Here is a 20,946-nt window from a genome sequence, read left to right as displayed (position 1 = left end):
CGTGTGTGCGAGGTCCCAGTTCCACAAGATGTATACATACACACTACTGACAGCCCATGTACAGCCTGTGACACCACTGTTTCCTCCCCCACTTTACAGATGAGGAAACTGAGTCAGAGCAGTCCAGTTCTCCAGGCCCACAGATACAGAGCAAGTACTCACTGGGAAGTACAGAACAGACTGAGGAGACAGCTCACCTAGTAGCACAGAATTTGCAGTTCCCAGTTCAATGCCCTGCAACGAATGTGCTGGGGTGATACTGTGACTTCCCTTCATTTCATGTGAAATTCTCAAATGTAGTAAGTAAAATGATTGTTAAAATCAAATAACCAAGGCAGTGACACACCTGGTTACCATGTGCAAGATTCAGACATCTAGCGCTCACCTGTAGGGGGAAACTTCATGGACAATGAAGCAGAGCTGCAGGTGTCTGTCTCTCTATTCGGTTTCTCCCTTCCCTTTCAAGCTGTCTCAGAAAGAAGAAGAGGAGAGGAGGGGAGGGGAAGGGAGAAGAGAGGAGAGGAGGGGAGGCTGCACACCAGTCACTCCAACTCCCATAGTCCAGATCTCTCTACTAATCACCCCATCTTCCAGAACATTCCATGTTCGTTGCCTTCCCCACCTCCCCCCCCCACCCCATTTCTTCCTTTGGTGCCCTGGCAGGGGTGAGGGGATCTTGCTGTGTTTCTCGAAGGACACTGGCCCCACTGAGGTGTCCTGGACAGTGTGCCTGAACCCCAAGGGTGGCAGTGGGGAGTGGGGGAGCTTTAACTTCACCTCAAGCAAGAAAAGACAAACACCAAGAGACAGGGGTGTCTAAGGGCAGCACCTGTCCTCCTCCTTCCTAGCACCCTCTGGCTGACCTGGCCACCGGACTGCGAGCAGCCTGGAGAGGGGGGCTGTTTCCCGGGGCCAGGGAGGAGGAGACAAGAGGCCCTTTGTGTCTGCAGGACTCGCAGACACCTGTTCTCCTGCGGGCCTGCGCCTCCCTCCCCCAGCCCGTGTGCGGCCCTGTTTACCCTGCAGGCCCGCCAGCCAGGCTCAGCCTGCTCCCAGCATGGGGCTCCTGCAGCCCCTGCCAGCACCTGCCCTGCCTAGCCTGGCAGCCCTGGGGGCCGAGGGCCAAGCACAATCACCCCCGCTGTTGACACAGTTGGTGATTTTCAGGAGGGCTGGGAGGGAGTGGAGGAGAGGAGAGGAGCACAGGCATTTCATGCCAGCCCCATGGTCTGCAATTGGTTCCTGTGACCCTGTGCCCCCCCCAAAAAAAAAAACTACACATGGCTGTCTGGGCCAGGCCTGGGCTTCTAATTCCTGGGCAGCTGGGGCTACCCACTGTAGGGTGACCATGTCCCTGTGAGCTCACATATCCCATGCTTTTGCCAGGGCCAGCACCCCACACTCCCTGTGCTGATACACGACACAGCTGAGCAAGGCCTCGGGGAGACCTTGGCTACCCTGTGTTTGCATTGGTTTTGAGAGAATGAAGGGGCAGGTGGTGGCACACATGGTTGAGCGCACATGTTACCATGCACAATGACCAGGGTTCAAGTCCCTGGTCCCCACCTGAAAGGAGGACGCCTCATGAGTGGCGAAGCAGTGCTGCAGGTTATCTCTCTTTCTCTCTCCTTCTCTATCTCCCCCTCCCCTCTTAATTGCTCTGTCTCTATCCACAATGAGAATAAGTACTAGAGAAAGAGAGAGAGAGGAATGCAGGGCACTGTTCAGCTCCAGCAGAAGATGGTGTAGGAGATCAAACCTTCAGCCTCTGGGGCTGCACACATGCCAACCAGTGCTCTAATAGCCTGAGCTCTCTCCAGGACCCTGCTGGTCCTTGACAGGTCCTTATGCTTCCTCTTACAGGGAGCCTGCCCCAACTGACCAAATCTGGCGGTGGTGGCCACCCTGGGAAGTGCTCCTGAAAGCACTCTGCCCTGCGCCCCTGCCCATACTGTCTGAGTGTCAGTGCAGGTTATTTACTCCTCTCTGTCTTCCTCAAAGGGTCAGGCTGCAATCATGGTCTGGTCCCCCCAGGCAGCGAGGCAGGTATACCCCATGTCTGGGTTGTATGACAGCCACCTCTTGGATCACCAACAACCTAGGTGAAGCACCGGATACAGCAGGCACAGTATTATGTGCAAGGACCCAGGTTCAAACCCCTAGGAGGGAAGGAAGCTTCACGAGCTGTGATGCAGTGTTGCAGTGTCTCCCCCCCCCCGCCCTTTTGTGGCACCAGGATTATGGTTGGGGCTCGGTGACCACATAGAGAATCCACTGATCCTGGTGGCCTTTTTGCCCCCTTTTTTATTTGATAGGATAGAGAGAAACTGAAAGGGGGAAGAATAGAGAAATAGAGAGAAAGAGACACTTGCAGACCTGCTTTACCACTTGCCATCAGCACCCGCACAAACTTTGGAAACCAGAGGAGCCTGATTTCCTCAGACATCAATCAAACCACCATGAGCCAGGACCAGGGTTCAAGTCCCCAGTCCCCATCCGTAGGGGGAAAGCTACACAAGCTGTAAAACATGCTGTAAGTGTCTCTGTCTCTCTCCCTATCTCTCCTCTCCTCTCTCAATTTCTCTCTATATACCAAGTAGAAAAAAAATGGGGGCTGGGTGGTGGCTCAACTGGCTGAGCACACGTGTTATAGTGCACAAGGACCCAGGTTCGAGCAACCAGTCCCCACATGCAGGGGGAAAGCTTCACAAGTGGCGAAGCAGTGCTGGAGGTGTGTCTCTGTCTCTATCTCCCTCTTCTCTCGCCATTTCTGGTTGTCTATCAAATAAATAAAAGATAATTTAAAAGAAAAAAAATAAGGAGAGGCAGCCTGCCTTCCCCACTCCCCCTTCCAGCTCCACCTGGGATACCCCTCAACCCCAGCCTAACTCATCTACCATCAACTCAAACAGCCCCAACTCCACAAGGGAGGACCCAAGTCCACAACCCCTCTACTGTGCCCAACTGCCCCCCACACATACACACACAGGCCCTCCCTCAGCTCCAATTCCCCAGGTTCCAAGTCAACCAGTGTCCAGAAAGGGGTAACAAGTGGTCCTAAAGCCACCTGCAAACAAGGGGTGTCCTGTATAAGGCCAGGAAAGCAGGAGGAAGAGAAGGGAACTGACATCAAGAGAACCACAGTGGGAGTCAGGCAGTAGTGTGGTGGGTTAAGAACACGTGGCGTGAAGTGCAAGGACCAAAGGAAGGATCCCGGTTTGAGCCCCGGCTCCCCACCTTCAGGGAAGTTGCTTCACAAGTGGTGAAACAGGTCTGCAGGTGTCTGTCTTTCTCTCCCCCCTCTCTCTTCCCCTCCTCTCTCCATTTCTCTCTGTCCTATCTAACAACGATGACGTCAATAACAATAATAATAACTACAACAATAAAAAAACAAAGGCAACAAAAGGGAAAATAAATAAATATAAAAAAATTTTGAAAAGAGAGAGAACCACAGCACCTTGAGGCTCAGAGCCAGTGCCATGGGGATGCCCCCATACAGCAGCAGGGCTGTGCACAACTCCAACTAAGATCCCACTGTTACAGTTCCCTGGCAGACAGTACACAGTCAGGTGCCTCAGAAGGGAAATCGCTTCCACTACCCACCTACCTCTGCAACAGGCAGGACCTCACTGGGTTTCAGTCCTCTGTCTGTGTCACCTGGTCCCTGGTGTGAGTGAAGGCTGAGCCCTGGGCTCCTGGCCTGAGCAGACTCCCCCATGTCACCCAGGTGGGGGACAGGCGGAGCTGCAATTCCATGCCACCAAGCAGAGGGAAGAAGGGGGGTGGGCAAGGGCCCTACTATTCCAACCTCCCAGGTAGGTCAGCACTGAAACACCCAACAGCGGTGGGGCACAGAGGGCCTGGACAGCTGAAACTCAAGATGGGGGGTGGAAGGGCAGCCTGAAATGTCTCCCTCTGTCTGCCGCAACCCAGCACTGGCCCCACTCCAGCTCTCTCATTTCCTTCCCACCACGGTTCCCTTTCCTTCTAGATTTTGATGTAAAGTCTCCATGAATTTGCCAAGACACTTTTTTTTTTGGTGCCTCCAGGGTTATCTCTGAGGCTCAGTGCCTGCACTGTGAATCCACTGCTCCTGCAGGCTATTTTTTTCCCTTTTATTGCCCTTGTTTGTCATTGTTGTTATCATCGTTGTTGCTGTCATTGAATAGGACAGAGAGAAATCGAGACAGGAGGGGAAGACAGAGAGGGGGAGAGAAAGATGGACACCTGCAGACCTGCTTCACTGCCTGTGAGGTGACCCTCCTGCAGGTGGGAAGCGGGCGGCTCAACCCTGTATCGTTATGCCCCTCCTTGCACTTCACGCCACGTGCGCTTAACCCACTGTGGTACCCCACAGCCCCCAGATTTGCCCAGACTCTTATAGGCACTGCCTGGTCACCCAGGGGTGAGGGCTGCTACCCAAGATCTGCAGGGTGCAGCAACCCCGCCCCCAACTCCTACACCATGTAGGCACACACCCCCTCCACCAGCCAAATAAAAGGGATCAGGCCAGTCAGCTGAGTTGCATGGGCTCTCTCTAGAAGCCACTCTTCAGTTCAGGGACCCCCTATTCACCCCTACTCCCTGGGGTGGGATGCCTCTGGGCCCCTCCCCTCTCAGCTTTTTTATTTTAAAGTTATTTTTAATTTTATAGGTCAGAGAAAAATTGAGAGGGAAGGGGAGATTGGAAGAGAAAAAGAAAGACACCTGCAGCACTGCCTCCCCACTCATGAACTCCCCCAAGGGGAGGGGGATGAGGCTCAAACCCGGGTCCTGGTGCCTATGTATGCATGTGCTCAACCAGGTGCACCACTGCCCAGGCCCTCCCTCTCAGCTTGGATCCCTCTGGCCTGCCCCAACCACTCCACTCTGTAGGAACCGGATGCTTCCCTGCCATTCTTGCCTCTTCCCCGTGTCAAGGCCAAGGAAGGAAGCCTCTGGGCCCAATCCCAGGAGAGCCCACCGGTCCAGAGCTTTCCAGGGGGGCCCATTCCACAGCCACCCGTGTGTTACAACTGTTCTTCCTCCCCCACTGCTATTCTAATGGAGGAGACGCTACGTCTGGAAATAGAGAAGTGAAGACATAGGCATACTTTAAAATCATTTATTTAGAGAGAGCCCAGAGCGCAGCTCAGTCAGTCTCTTGCCCACTTCTGCGCTGGGGAAGCAGCCCAGGGCCTCACGCAGGCAAGGAATCCGGAGCGGCAGAGCCACCTCCCCGCCACAATAGCCATAATTTTTTGTAAGAAGTTAACAAAAGGCCGTTGGTGGATAGGCCACCCCCAGCTACAATGGTGGAGGCGCCGGCTCTAACTGACCACCCATCGCAACTTGGACTTACTCCAGACCAGTACCCCCCAGAGCACCCAGACCCTCCCCCATTCAGCACAAGGTTCAGAACTGGAAGGTTAGCCCCCACCACCAAGGGGCAGGACCCGCGCCCAGACGCCCCTCCCCACAAGGGGGCGGGGCACAGCCTGGACCCAGGGCCTCTGGGAACCAGCTCTCACCCAGGCCTGTTCCACAGGCTGCACATTCCTTTCTGAGTCAAGCAGGGGGTGGGGACGGGGGAGGTGAGGCCGAGGGAGAACAGTCCGGCCTCCTCGGGGGCGGGTCCCCCCGGAGCGCAGGCTCGGCTGGAGGACCGACCTTAGCGGCCCCGGGGGAGGGGCGGCCCTCCCGCTCTTGCTCTCTAGAGTCCCTGCAAGAAGGCACTTTAAGTGTGTGTGTGAGGGTGGTGACACCAAGACCCTCGCCCCGCCCCGCTCCCCAAACTAGGTCAAAATGCCCCCCCCCCAGAAGATTCTAGGGCTCCACGCCAAGGCCTTTTAAATGCTAAGGCCACTGTGGGGGTTGGGCAGCTGAATGTCCAGTGTTTAGGGGAACTGAATTCAGATGCCAGGGCTCTCCGGGAGAGACAGGGAAAGCAGATCCCATTTCTTCCCTCTCCGCTACCCCCCCACCCCCCACAACACTCAGGCTGGAACCCAAGATATTTGGGTCCACATCCCTGTCCCCTGCTGCTCTGGCTAGCTGGGCACTCTCACATATGCGGACACAGCAGTGCCAGGTCTGGGGTTCACCTCCAGAGAGAAGGCGCAGAATGCTAGCCACTTCCTCCAACTTCACAGCCTCAGTGAGACCACTGGAGCTGTTCTCCACCGGTGTCCATCCTCTCCCGCACCACCTGAGGACAAGTTTCCCACCCTCCACTCAGAAGCAGAGGGGGCTAAGGGCCCATGAGCAAGTGGCAATAGGGCAGATGGAAACCTTCTGGGGAAGGCACTATGAGGCTCCTCGGGCAGGGCCTGGCCCTGAGTCTCTAGCATATAACAGGCACTGAACGCCCTACCCTACTCTCAGAAGGGAACTAACTACCTTTACCTTGCTGCTCAGGAAAAAAATCTCAATTGTTAAAATCAGAAGATAACATAATGGCTATGCAAAATGACTTCCATGCCTGTCCCAGGTTCAATCCCCAGCACCCTAAGCCAGAACTGAGCAGTGCTTTGGTAAAAAAAACAGTCATAATAATAAGTCATCCATGATTAGAGAAGCTGGGAGGCCAGGCAGTGGCACAGCTGGTTGAGTGCACATGCTACAGTGCACAAGGGAACATTCAGAGGGCTAGGAGATTCAAGCACTGGCTCCTTGGGCCCGGGACAGCCCTTCTGGAGAAAGCTTCTGGGGTTCCAGGAATGGGACCAGCAAAGGGTGAGGATGGCAGCGAGTTCAGGCAGGAGCCAGGAGCCGGCTGTCTTAAGCAAACAGTGAGCACAAAAGTAATTCCCATTCAAAGCACGATTCACACAGGGCCTGGCTGGGCCTTCCAGCAGCACAGAGTCTTTTTCAAACACTCAGCTTTACCCCTGAATATGGGGAGGAGGCACTCAGTGGCACTAGGATCCCACTTCCTCCAAAGGATGCCTGCTTCTGCTTCTGGAGCTACCCAGTAAAGCACCCCCAGAGAGAAGAAAGAAAAGCTTGTGGGACGATTGTGGTGAGAGTGGACTGTCAAGCCCTGGAAGGCAAGAATGCCTGGATCCTCTGGAAGGACAGGCCTGCCTCCAACACTCATTCATCTGGTGGCAGCAATCCCCAGCACTTGCCACCCATGGAGCCCTTCTGCTGGCATCGTGTAGTCACTATAACTGTTCCATATCACAGATGGGGAGACAAATGGAGTTTCAGAGATGTTAAGTGATAGTTGGCGCCTCTACCTTTAATTTCTTCTCACTATATGTATCACAGTGCCCCTGAGTGTGTTCACTTTGAATAATCTCATCTTGAGTAATTGCCCACTTTTATAAGTGGAAGAGTGGAGGAAAATAACCAAGAAATGAACACCGCCCAGGGATCAAGCAGTGGCCTACCCGGCAGAACACACAAATTATAGTGCATAAGGACCTGAGTTCAAGCCCCCTGGATCCCACCAAGGGAAGCTTTCATGAGTGGTGAAAACAGTGCTCAAAGTGTATCTCTCTCTCCCTCTCTACATCTCCACCCTTCTCAATTTCTGTCTCTATCCAAAATAAATAAGTAAACAAGTAACAAAAACACTTTAAAAAAAGCAGAAAAAAGAAAGGAAATCGATCCCATGTCCAGCATTGAGAGCCAGTTTCTTTCTTTCTCTATCTCTACTCCTTTCCTCCTCTGACCAGAACACTGCTCAGCTCTGACCTATGGTGGTGCTGGGACTGAGCCTGGGAGCCTCAATGCAAGCATAGCCACTACCTTTCCGGCCCTCATAACCTGATTTTCTTTCATGTGAAAGAAAATCATGTTCACATGTGAACACATGTAAAATTATCTGTATCAAATGGGTGTTCTACTACATGGTTTTGTTGTTGTCGTTATTGGCTAGGACAGAGAGAAACAGAGAGAGGAGAGGAAGACAAAGAGGGGGGCGAGAAAGACAGACACCTGCAGACCTGCTTTACCACTTGTGAAGCAACTCCCCTGCAGGTGGGGAGCCAGAGGCTCAAACCAGGATCCTTGCACTTAACCTGCTGGGCTACCGCCCAACTGCCCTGCTTGTCCTTTTTAACTATGCTTTTAGGGTATTTGTTTTTCTTGGTGGAGTGGATACACATCTGTGGTACCACAAGCAGAAAGGACTGAAGGGTCTACAGGGAAAACACGCTCCTTCCTCCACCTCAACCGTCCTTTTCCTTCCCCTGGGGCAACTCTGCTTACCAGTTTCTAGTGCACCAAATAACCTTTTACAAGCACAAATTGGGTCAGGCTGCTCCCCTACTTAAGACTTGCAGATAGCTTCCCATCAATCTGGCCATAAAACTCAGCCTTCTGGGGCCAGGCAGTGACACACCTGGTCAAATGCACACATGATAGTGCACAAGGAACTGGGTTCAAGCCCCTGGTCCCCACCTGCAGGGGGAAAGCTTCACGAGGGGTGAAGCAATGCTGCAAGTTGTCTGTCTCTCTGTCTCTTCTCCCTTCTCAATTTCTGTCTCTAGCCAATAATAAATAAAATTATTAAAGAAAAACCAAAAAAACACCTCAGTCCTCTGACAAGGCAGGTCCTGTGTGACTGCCCCATGTTCTCTAATTGCTGTAGTCTTTCCCTCCAGATGCACTGCTTTTGCAAACCCCATCCTAGTGGGGCGGAAGATGGGAGTGGGGTTCCCACCCTTGCTGTGCTGCCTCTGCCTGGCATGCCCTTCCTTCTGGCCTCTCTGAGCACCTGGATATATCTCACATGGTACTGTAGTTCCTTAGCTCTATAACAGAGCTACTATTATAATATCCACATGTATACCTATATTACACCTTGGTTACATATTCCCATATTTATTGTCTGTCTTGCACACTAGAAACAAGGATCCCTGAAGGCTGGCAGCCTCTTTTGCTCAGCCCTGAAGCCCCCACTGCCTAGCACAGAAACACCTAACTGGTGTTTGGCAAATTGCTGTTGAAGGAAAGAATCAAGTGGTTGCAATGCTGGCTGTTCTCATCACTAGAAACTGGAAACTGCCCACTAACAGGATTCCGCGAGCACTAAGAAGCATTCTTCCCCCTGCCTAGGATGGGCTTAGCCAGTCAGAGAAAGGAAGAGAGCAGCCCATCACCGCCCAAAGGGCTAAGCAGAGCCTGTGGTTCTTTTTCCCTGTCACCCACCTGCCCCAAATCCCACCTCCTGTCTGCCAAGGCAGCTGGGATATTTCAGGTTCCCAAGCGAGCCCCATTGGCAAGCGGCACAGCTGCTACCCAGGGAGCAGTGCTCACACCACCACCACCACCACCACCACCATCCCCGCCAGGAGCGGACCCAGCCCATCCCACCTGCCTCTTCCCTGGGGCCCCAGACACCTGGGCTCCTCTCTCAGGAAATCTACCTAGCCTCAGAGACACAAATGCACATCCAATCCTGAGCCTGCCGCCCAGCCGAGATACTCAGGGGACACCCTGTGGAGACGCTTCCTTCCTGGGGCCTGATTTCCACTGAGAGAAAACTGCACTGGGGCCGAGGCTAGATGCTAAAGAATGAGGAAGAGAGGAAGCGCCTTTCACAAAGTGTGTGGAGGAAGGAGGGCGAAAGGAAAAGCATCATGTACTCAGAAAGCATGAACTAAGACAAGGCGGATCTAAGGATCCAAACTCAGGAAAAGGGTGGGAAGACGGGAGTTATTTTTCTGTCCCAGGCATGGACAATTATTAAAACTGGCTGAATGAGCACAGCGGTAAAGTGCTGTTCTGGGCACCGTACAAGGTCAGTTAGTCACCGAAACAATAACAACTACCATTTCTCTAACATTTACGATGTGCCTGGCACAGTTCTATGAGCTTCGCTTTATTAAGACCTTTAATCCTCAAGACAAAGCAATGACGTAGGTATAGTTCACACTAAGCCCATTTTATCTTATATATTTTTTCTTTTTCATCCTTTTCTTTTCCCCCATCGGACTGCTCAGTTCTGGGTCTGGTGATATTGGACATTGAGCCTGGGACATCAGAGCTTCAGGCAGGAAAGTCTTTTTGCATAACGGTGATGCTAACTCCTCAGCCCAATAAACCCATACTATAGATGAACAGTCTGAGACACAGAGCAGTGAGTGAAGTTATTCAAGACCATGCATGCTACCAGTGGCCCAAGTTCCTAACCACTAAACTGTCCTTAGCCTTCAGAGGCCCAGTGAGGGGCTGTCCCTCGCTCCCTGGAGCTGACTTCTAAGCCAGTATCTTTCAAGTGATCATTAGATGCCAATTCCAAACGTGTGTACATAACTGCCCGTTTTACACGAGGGGGAAAAAAATTCTAGAAAAGTTCTGGGACTCCCTGAGCTCAGGTTGCCCAGAGACGGAGGAGCAGGCTACCCAAATGTATGTGCTGAACCCCAACCTCCCCGGCACCGCTTTCTAAGGGAGCGCTGTGAAGTCCAGAGTCCCCGGAAACTCTGCCCAGGGCGGCAGCGTCCTCCCCAGCTGTCCTCCCGCTAGACCCCTTCACCAGCGTCGGGCGCCCAGCCCGGAAATTCCCACAGAGTCCTAGCGAACTTCCCAGGAAAACTCCTCGGCTTCCTCCCAGTCGCTGTCCGGGAGGCAGCTGCCAAAGCGCGGCTGGAGGCTTTGCAGCTGCTGTCCGCGCTGCGGGGCGGGAGCCGCCGCTGGGGCGCTCGGGATCGTCCCGGGAAGGGCCAAGGCTGAAGTGCCCAAAGCCCCGCCCGCCCCGGCGGCCCCGCCTGGGACTCTGCGGCCACCCCCGCGGCCCTGGGGTCCCCAGCCGGAGGCTGGAGGAGCAGGCGGGCAGCTGGGAGAAGCCCACAGGCGATCCCCGCGTGTCTAGGGACCGCAGCAGCCGGCGCGCGCGCACACTCGCGCACACCCGGGGAGGGGAAGCAGCGGGCGCGCACACGTGTGTGTGTCTCTGTGTGTGTGTCTGTGTGTGTGTCTGTGTGTGTTTACGCACTGAACGCGCGGGGTGGGAAAACAATGGCGAGCCGCTGGGAACAGAGCGAGTGCCCCCCCACACACACCTCTTTACCCCCACCCCCACCCCGGCAAGGCTCGCTCCCGCGGAGCCCTCAGGATGAAAGGATCCACCTCCGACACCCCGAGGCTGGACTGGGGGAGGGGGCGTCAGAAAGTCGGGGTGGAAGGTGAGAGGGGGTGAAACAGGAGCAGCCAGGGCTGCAAACGGGGTGCAGATACCGCCGGCTCCGGGGAGCAACCTGCGAGGGAGGGTGGCGAGGCAGGCGTCCCGCACAGCCCGGAACGGGGGGGGGGGAAGAATGTGAGTCTGGGCGCCCGCACCCGAGCTCCGCACGGCTTCCGCTGGGAACCCTCGAACAGAACAGGGCATCCAGACCCGCTGGGGAGAAAGAGCGAGTGGCGGCGGCCAGAGGGTGGGGAGCTGGCGCGGGGGGCTCCTCAAGCTCGGCAGACGGACGCGCAGCGCCCAAGCAGGTTGCCCCCCTCTGCGGGGCTGCGGGCGAGAAACAGCTGCCGGGCGGCGCTGGGGGGCGGTGGGGGTGCGTCCCTCCTCGGAAAACTTTGCAAAGGATGCAAACTCCCCGGAAAGACAGCCGGCTTGTGTCCCGAAAGGCAGGGGCGCGAGTGTCAAACTTCGGAGGGCTGGACGGCGGCGCGCTCGGGGTGCCGGGGGCGCACTTACTACTCAGCCAGGCGCTGGGCTCCGGGCTCGGGTCCGCGCCGCCGCTCCTGCTCGTCCCGCCGCCGCTGCCGCTGCCGCTGCCGCTGCCGCTGCCGCTGCCGCTGCCGCTGCCGCTGCCGCTGCCGCTGCCGCTGCCGCTGCCGCTGCGGCTCCTGCTCCTGCTCCGGCCGGGTCCTCGCGGCGGCCGCCCCGACCTCCCTCTCACATGCCCCGGCAAGCTGGGCAGGGGCCGCGGGGCTGGGAGGGGGCACGCCCCCCGCCGTCGGCCGGGCAGCGGCTCCCCGCTCGGGGCCACCCTGGGTCCGCGCCCCGCGAACAGCCGGCGACCGGGGCGGGGAACTCGGTTCCGGGCGGGCGGCGCCCTCGGCCGGGCCAGGCCGCTCTCTGCACTCTGCCCTCTGCCCTCGGCCGGCTCTGCGGCCCGGCTCCCCGGCTCCGCGCTCGGCGGCTCGGCTACGTCCCCACTCGGGCCTCCGGGACCGGCCGCTGCGCCCGCGCTCAGCCCGGGGCTCGCCGCTCGGGGCCCCGCTCCCCGCTCCCCGCTCCCCGCTCCCCGCACAGTTGAGTCCCGAGCCGGCGCTGCGAGCTGGGCTCCCGGCTGCTAAGCGACTCGGCGGCCTCTGAGGAGAAAGAGGGAGGGAGGCAGAGCGAGCAGGGGGAGGCGCAGGGAGCGAGGGAGGGTGGGGAGACCGGGCGGGAGGGAGGGACAGCGAGTTCCCTCCTCCTCCCTGCAGCCAGGTCCATCCAGGCATCCACAGCTGGAAACCTCTACCGCGAGGCGGGGGGCGGCGGCCCGGGCGGCGGGGGCGGGGCGAAGGGAAGAAAGGGGGTGACTCCGCCTCCTCCCTTGCCCAGGTGAGGGGGCCAGAAGTTGGGACTCCCACGCGCGCGCGCGCTCGCACACGCACACACACACACACACACACACAAACACACCACACACACACCCTTCACTTGGTTTTTATTGGTTTGGTTTGGGTTTATGACAGAAAGACCAGAGCACAGTTCCAAGGTTTGTTTATTCTACCAGGGCTCTGCCCTGTTCTGGCTCATGATGGAGTTGAACCTAGGGCCTGAGCCTCAGATTTGAGAGTCTGTTTGCATAACCATTATGCTGTCTCCCCTGCCCCAAAATTTTTTCCCCACTCAATTTCAGACCATCCCTTAGGAACCTGATCCCACAGCTTCTCAGTTGTCACACTGCACCCTAAACCTGTCACCTTTCACCCTCCACAACAGGACACACCCTTCCTTTCCGTCTTGCTCTGTTTTCCTTTATTTATATATATTTTTTTCTGATCTGTTCTGTTTAAGGGTGTGGATTCCTTCAATTCATCCTAACTATCAATGCCTACACTAGGCCTGGCCTAACTGGGTGCTGAGGGGCCAGGGTAAATGAGACACAACCCTGTGTTTTCTGGATTCACAATTTGTGAAGCATACTGGGGGAAAAAACAAAAGCATACCAGTGAGTAGGAGCTCTGAGGTCAGGCCAGCTTATGGGGGCCTGGAGAGTGCAGGATGGAGATCAGAATTTTTGTTTGTCTTCATCTTCTTTCCTCATTTTATTTTATAAGATTAATACTGATAGGGCAGGGGTAGACAGCATAACGGTTATGCAAAGAGACTCTGCATGCCTGAGACTCCGAAGTCCTAGGTTCAATCCCCCGCATCACCATAAACCAGAGCTGTGCAGTGCTCTGGTATTTCTCTCTGTGTCTTTCTCTGCATCTCTCTCGAAAATAAAATAAATAAAATACTTTTTTAAAAAAAGAATAATACTGGTAACAAATAAAAACAATAAGAAATGTCACCAGGGTTCATCTGCACAACAGACCCACCATTCCCAGTGGCTTCTTCTTTCTCCCCCCACCCTTTTTTTTAATAGGACAGAGAGAAATTGAGAGGGAAGGAGGAGATAAAAACAATTGCAGCCTGCAGCAGCACAGCTTCACCACTTCTGAAGCTTCCCTCTGTAAGTGGGGATCCAGGACTTGAGCGCAGATCCCCAGTCAGAAGCTTCCTGGGGAGTGGAGCCGGAGCAAGGCATGGCAATGGTGAAAGTGTGAGTAACAAGAAAGGTGCCAGCAGCTCAGCAGATGATGGCCAGCAAAGGTCATCTCAGAGCTTTGGATTTTATCCTCCCCCACTACCTTCCACAGCTAGCTCCTCATCTTCCAGATGCCTTCCATTTATCTGCCTATACACACACACACACACACACACACACACACACACACATACACACACACACACACACACACACACACACACACACACACACACGCTCCATGAGGACAGGGATGTGTTTCTCTGGTTCACTGCTGCAGTCTTTATGCTTAGTCAGGCCTTAGCCCAAAGCAGGCCCTTGAGAAAAACTTGTCAGTCAGGCCAGGGAGATAACACAAAAACTTTCCCGTGGTCTGGGAGATGGCACAGTGGGTAAAGCAATGGACTCTCAAGCATGATATTCCCAAGCTGGCAGTACATGTACCAGAGTGATGCTCTAGTAAAAAAAATAATATATATATACATATATATATAAATCTTTTTTAAAAAACAACAAAAACAAAAAAATAAACCTTTCACATCTGAGGCTCTGAGTGCCAGGTTCAATTCCCAGCACCACCATAAACCAGAGCTGAGCAAACTACTTTAAAAAGGGGGGGGAAGGGGGGGAGTTGGGCAGTAGCACAGCGGGTTAAGCACACATGGCCCGAAGCGAACGAATCCCAGTTGGAGTCCCTTCACAGGCAGTGAAGCAGGTCTGCAGGTGTCTATCTTTCTCTCCCTCTCTCTGTCTTCCCCTCCTTTCTCTATTTCTTTGTCCTAACAACGACGACATCAAAAAACAACAACAGTAATAACTACAACAATGATTTAAAAAAAAAAAAAAACAGCAGGGGCAACAAAAAGGGAAAATTTTTTTTTTTTGCCTCCAGGGTTATTGCTGGGACTCGGTGCCTGCATCACCAATCCACTGCTCCTGGAGGCCATGTCCCCCCTTTTTGTTGCCCTTGTTGTTTTGGATACTATTATTATTGTTGTTGTTATTGTTATTGGATAGGACAGAGAGAAATGGAGAGAGAAGGGGAAGACAGAGGGGGTAGAGAAAGATAGACATCTGCAGATCTGCTTCACTGCCTGTGAAGTGACTCCCCTGCAGATGGGGAGCTGGGGGCTTGAACCCGGGATCCTTACTCATGTCCTTGAGCTTTGCGCCACATGCGCTTAACCTGCTGCACTACTGCCTAATCCCCAATAAATAATTAAAAAAAAAATTTTTAAGGGGGAGTTGGGCAGTAGCGCAGCAGATTAAGCGCAGGTGGTGCCAAGTGCAAGGAACAGCATAAGGATCCAGGTTTGAGTTCGAACCCCCGCTCCCCACATGCAGGGGAGTCGCTTCACAAGCGGTGAAGCAGGTCTGCAGGTGTCTATCTTTCTCTCCCCCTCTCTGTCTTCCCCTCCTCTCTTCATTTCTCTCTGTCCTATGCAACAACGACATCAATAACAACAACAATAATAACTACAACAGTAAAAACAAGGGCAACAAAAGGGAATAAATAAATATTTTTTAAAAGATTTTCTATATTTAAAAAAAGGTTGAGGAGATAGCATAGTGATTATGTTAGAAAGACCATCATTCCTGAGGTACCAAAGTTTCCAGATTCAAACCCCAGTGCCCAAAACCAGAGTTTAGCAGTGCTATGGTAAAATTAAATAAATGGTAATTTTACTGACTGAATGGTAAGAATGCTACTTCTTAGCCCCTTAGTGACCTCAGTCTAGCCAGAAGCTGGGACTATCACAGTAGCCTGAGCTACAATGGCTTGGGAAGAAGGGACCAGGTGAGATAAAGGGGTGGGAGAAAACAACAATAACTTATTTAGGGAACCTGATGAAAAAAAAAAAAAAACTTAGTAGGCCCACAATGAAGTGTTTCATGCCAAGTCCCCGACCAGGACTTAATGCCTAACCGAATTACACTCTCACCCTCTCCTAAGTGTATATCTTGCATATATATCACTGAACATTGTGGGGCCCAGTGCTGCACACAAGGCAAAGCAGGGCACTACCCAAGTAAGCTATTTCCTGGGCCCTCAACTGATAATCCAAAATCAATCAACCTTGAGTTTCCTGATCAGCAAAGGTAAGGGAATCTATGACAAAACAATCCTTCCCCCACCCCTTTTCTAGAAAGAAGGTGCTTTCGTATGAAATAATCCCTTTGCTTTTGTTAATTTCTGTGTCCCACGTACTTTCCAACTATAAAAATCTCCATTCGGGGCAAGACCTTTGCAGTCTTTCCCCCCCCCCCTTTTTTAAATTTTGAGATTAATAGATGGCTACAAGATAGTAAGATTAGAGTGTATAGTTTCACACCATGCTCACCACTTTATCTCCACCCTCCCACCTTCCACCTCCCAAAGATAACCACAGGAGTTCTTAGAAGTCTTGCTTCTGGTTTTGTTGTTCTTTTTCAAGTGAATGTCTATCAGACATAATAATAGGAGTGGAGCCGTTCCATAACTGTCTTCCATCTCTAATTTGACTAAGCATCATTCATTTTGTCCCAAAGGACCACGTCATCTTTTTTTATTTTTATTTTTATTTATAAAAAGGAAACACTGACAAAACCATAGGATAAGAGGGGTACAACTCCACACAATTCCCACCACCAGAACTCTGTATCCCATCCCCTCCACTGATAGCTTTCCTATTCTTTAACCCTCTGGGAGTGTGGATCCAGGGTCATTATGGGGTGCAGAAGGTGGAAGGTCTGGCTTCTGTAATTGCTTCCCCACTGAACATGGGCATTGGCAGGTTGACCCATACTCCCAGCCTGTCTCTCTCTTTCCCAAGTGGGGCAGGACTCTGGAGAAGTGGGGCTCCAGGACACATTGGTGGGGTCGTCTGACCAGGGATGTCTGGTTGGCATCATGTTAGCATCTGAAATCTGGTGGCTGAAAAAATAGTTGACATATAAAGCCAAACAAATTATTAACTACCATGTCATCTTTTTGATTTTTAGTCTTTCTTTCTGCTACATTCACAGATAAAGCCAACTAGGTATCAAAATTTATGAATGACCTTTGGTGATTTCTTTCTTTCTTTCTTTCTTTCTTTTTTTTTTGCCTCCAGGGTTATTGCTGGGGCTTGGAATCCACTAGGAATCCACTGCTCCTGGAGGCCATTTTTCCCATTTTGTGTTGCCTTTCTTGTTGGCTTGTTGTAGCTGTTTTATTGTTATTGTTGTCATAGCTGTTGTTGTTGGATAAGACAGAGAGAAATGGAGAGAAGAGGGGAAGGTAGAGAGGAGGAGAGAAAGAGAGACACCTGCAGACCTGCTTCACTGCTTTCGAAGAGACCCCCCTGCAGCTGGAGAGCCGGGGGCTTGAACCAGAATCCTTATGCTGGCCCTTGTGCTTTGTGCCATGTGCGCTTAACCCACTGCGCTACTGCCCAGCTCCCGATTTTTTTTTTTTTAACAGTTTACTGGTAGGTAAGGAATCAGGTTCTAATGGCAGCACTGAGGGACAATGAGAAACACTGTTGAGTTCTCCTTCAGTCTTTCTCATTATTTCTAAGGGTTATGGGTTATTTCTAGTGGTTTGAACTCAGCCATTAGCTGCGCTCTCCTGATGTAATTCCTCTCCAGGGTTTAGAGAGTCAGGAGGAAATGGGTAGAAGATTCTATCAAGAATCTGTTGTCCACAGCCCATAATTCCACACTTGGATCTCCCTCCCTGCTTCTGGTTTTCAGTCTCTTTTTACTTCAGTTTGTGCTTTTAGTTCAAGTTGGGACTAAAAGGTCCCTTCCAGAGTTGGGCTGGATCCCGGGCTCACCAATTAGAACTGAACTGGGTCCGAGATAGATGGGACTTGGTCTAGTATCCTCTTTAGCAGTGCCTCCCTCTCAAGGTCAAGGGAAGACTTAGCACTGACTAAAGCCAGAAATATTTAAAGGCCTTTTTTTTTCCAAAGTAGTTTTTCTTAGGTTTCTTCCCCCAAGCTAAATGTACTAAGTAAAGAAAAACATTCCAACATAGGTGAGTGGGTGTGTCTGTCCTTTGACATCATTCAGACAGAGATCCTATTCTTTGAGGAATCAAAACAGCTATCTTTGTTTTACAAATCTAGTCTTTACAGGACCAGAGGTGTGGCTCCTGAAACAATGGAAAATTCACCCACCTCTTCAATCCCAGAATTTTTCCTATTCTTCTCAAAATGTTTTGTGAATAATACTTATTCCTGGAGGGGTTGTCATGCTTTCTCTGTACCTTTATTACATAATTTTTGGCCCCCAATTTTTTTTTTTAGAGAGAAATTGAGAGAAAAGAGAGCAGATGGGCTGGGGTGGGGAAGAGACCTGTAACACTGCTTCACTGCTCTTAAAGCTTCCCCTCTGCAAGTGGGGGCCGGGGACTTGAACCTAAATCAGTAAATAGCCTTACAACCTTGCTATACCAACCCTAAACATATATATATATATATATATATATATATATATATTCTACCAGGTGTGCCACTGCCCAGTACCCTAAGTACATTTTTGAAGATAAATTCTCATCAGAAGAAAAAGAATTATTTGAAAAGTAGATTACTAAAAATTATTTATTTAATTAATTATTTATTGCTATTTCCTAGGCCATCACCACTCCAAGGTTAGCTTTTTCAGACAGAGAGACTGGCAGAAAAATGATAGATACAGGGGCCAGGCAATGACACACCTGGTTAAGCACACACACTATGGTGTGCAAGGACCCAGGTTCAAGCGCTTGGTTCCCACCTGCAGGGGGAAAGCTTCAAAAGTGGTGAAGTAGAGCTGCAGGTGTCTCTCTGTCTTTCTTCTTCTCTGTCTCCACCTCCCCTCTCAATTTCCCTCTGTCTCTATCCAATAATAAAAATAAATAAATACCCCATCATCTGGGGTCCTAATCGGGGAGTCTTGAGATTCCCACACACACATGATGGGCCTAGACCTTGAATAGATCCCTCTCTCCATTGTTACTGGTCATCTCCATCAGGAACAACACAATAGACCCCTCTGTGGGCACCCATAGGACCTTGCCCTCAATGTGGATCAACAACCTTCCAAGGGAAGTTGGATAACATACTCTATCTACTAGCTGAGGAAGATGGGTCCTGAAATTGGGGCAGCTTGGAATGTTCCTACTCATGATGAAAGAATGTGAGCTCAGACCTACAGGGACACAGAGACACATAGGCTCCTAAGCTGAATATGGGCCCCAGATGAGATCAAATCGTTGGGGTTTACAGTCAACAATATTTATACACCTTTCCCATATTTGGGAGCTACTCTCTTCCCTGATCCAGCTTTCTAGCCCTTTTTCCAGCCATGACATCATCTCCCCAGACAATAACCTAGATCCACCTGCATATCAGATGTCAGGCTCAGGAAAAACTAATATAGTCATGGGCCCTTTGGAATATAACTAAATAAGCCTACTAGCTATCTAGAAAGCAAAGAACCTAAATCTTCATCTGAATATTCTAGCCTTTAGGTTCATGATTAGTCAACAATTTGTTCAGCTTTATATGTCAACTCTTTTTTTAGCCACCAGGTCCCAGATGCTACCATAATGATGACCCACCAATGTGTACTGGAGCCCTGCTTCCCCAGGGCCCTACCCCACTAGGGAAAGAGAGAGAGACAGGCTGGGTGTATGGGTCAACTTGCCAATGCCCATGTTCAGCAGGGAAGCAATTACAGAAGCCAGACCTTCCACCTTCTGCAACCCACAATGACCCTGGATCCATACTCCCAGAGGGTTAAAGAATAGGAAAGCTAACAGTGGAGGGGATGGGATACAGAGTTCTGGTGGTGGGAATTGTGTGGAGTTGTACCCCCTCTTATCCTATGGTTTTGTCAGTGTTTCCTTTTTATAAATAAAAATTAAAAAAATAAATAAAATTTTAAAAAAGATGATAGATAGATAGACAGACCATAGTACTAAAACTTCCTCCAATGTTGATGTATTTGGAGGCTCAGCCCTATGAGCATGGGAAATGAAAACAAGAGCAAATAAATGGGTTACATAAAATTAAAGAGCTTCTACACATCAAAAGCAAACTGCATGGGAATAACCAGACAAGCCAGTAAATGAGAGAAGATATTTGAATGTCACATATTCAACAAGCAACTGATAATCAAGCATCAATAAAGAACCCGTGCAGCTCAACAAAAAGGAAAAACAAACAAACAAAAAAAGTGGGCCAAAGACCAAAACTGTTTTCTGAAGAAGAGATACTTATGACCCACAGACATATGAAGAAATGTTCCACTTCACTTATCATTATCAAAATGCAAATTAAAACTACTCAGAGATTCCACTGTACACCTGTGAAAATGGCCTGCATCAACAAAACAGGAAATGACAGGTGTTGGCAAAGTGGTAAGAGAGAAAGGAACTCTGCCACACTGCTGGTGGTAGTGCAGGTTCTTTGGGAGTTCTTAAAGAAATAAAAATGAAGGGAGTCAGGTGGTAGCACAGTGGGTTAAGTGCATGTGATGCAAAGCACAAGGACTGGTCCAAGGTTCCTGGTTCGAGCCCCCGGCACCCCACCTGCAGGGGAGTCACTTCACAGGCAGTGAAGCAGGTCTGCAGGTGTCTATCTTTCCTCCTCTCTGTCTTCCCCTCCTCTCTCCAGTTCTTTCTGTCCTATCCACCAATGATGACATCAATAACAACAACAATAATAACTACAACAACAATAAAAACAACAAGGGCAACAAAAAGGAAATAGACAGGAGGAGGAGTTGGTTGAGGAGCGAGCCAAGGAGGCTGGGAATACCAAAGGAGACCACCTGGGACCAAAACGAGACAGGACTGGAACGACTACAGGAACCCACCAGGTCACCAGTGAGTGCAAACACGTGTGGCTGGTGACAGAGAGGAGCCTAGGGAGAGATTAAGTGGCTGGTAACAGTCCGGCAGTTTATCAGTTGAGACACCACCTCCAGTCTGTTCCACCAACAAGGGGACAGCTGAGGGGAGGAGAGGACTCCCCGGAGACTCACCAAGTGCAACTCTGGGTCTCCATTGCTACTGCCCTCAGAGTCTGGAGCAGCAGCAGTGGGGGACACCAGGGGACAGAGATCTAGCCAGGAAACTCAGAAGATCTATACCTCGGTGGCATAGTGGTGGGGCTATGAAAGTCTCTTTGCATAACCACTGGAATATCTCTGCCACACCCTGCTTTATCTCTTGGTCAGGAGTCAGTGATAAAGCTAAGAAGCCTACTTGTAGTTTAAAAAAAAAGAAATAAAAAAAGAATTAACTTTTGACTCA

General features: G+C 51.3%; 1 protein-coding gene across 2 annotated transcripts in view; it reads right to left on the bottom strand.

Moving 5' to 3' along the window:
- SOX13 (SRY-box transcription factor 13) overlaps positions 1 to 11,770 on the bottom strand; it is a 45,869-nt gene extending 34,099 nt beyond the window's left edge. For both annotated transcript variants that reach the window (XM_007523154.3, XM_016188166.2), the window contains exon 1: positions 11,633 to 11,770. The gene's annotated coding sequence lies outside the window, so the exon portion shown is untranslated. The remainder of the gene's footprint in view (positions 1 to 11,632) is intronic.
- Positions 11,771 to 20,946: the final 9,176 nt, after the last annotated feature.

The sequence above is a fragment of the Erinaceus europaeus genome, chromosome 19 (assembly GCF_950295315.1).
Source record: "Erinaceus europaeus chromosome 19, mEriEur2.1, whole genome shotgun sequence".
In the NCBI taxonomy this organism is placed as follows: Eukaryota; Metazoa; Chordata; class Mammalia; order Eulipotyphla; family Erinaceidae; genus Erinaceus; species Erinaceus europaeus.
Note: the sequence above shows the minus strand (reverse complement) of the source record. Positions and strands in the feature narration are given on the sequence as shown.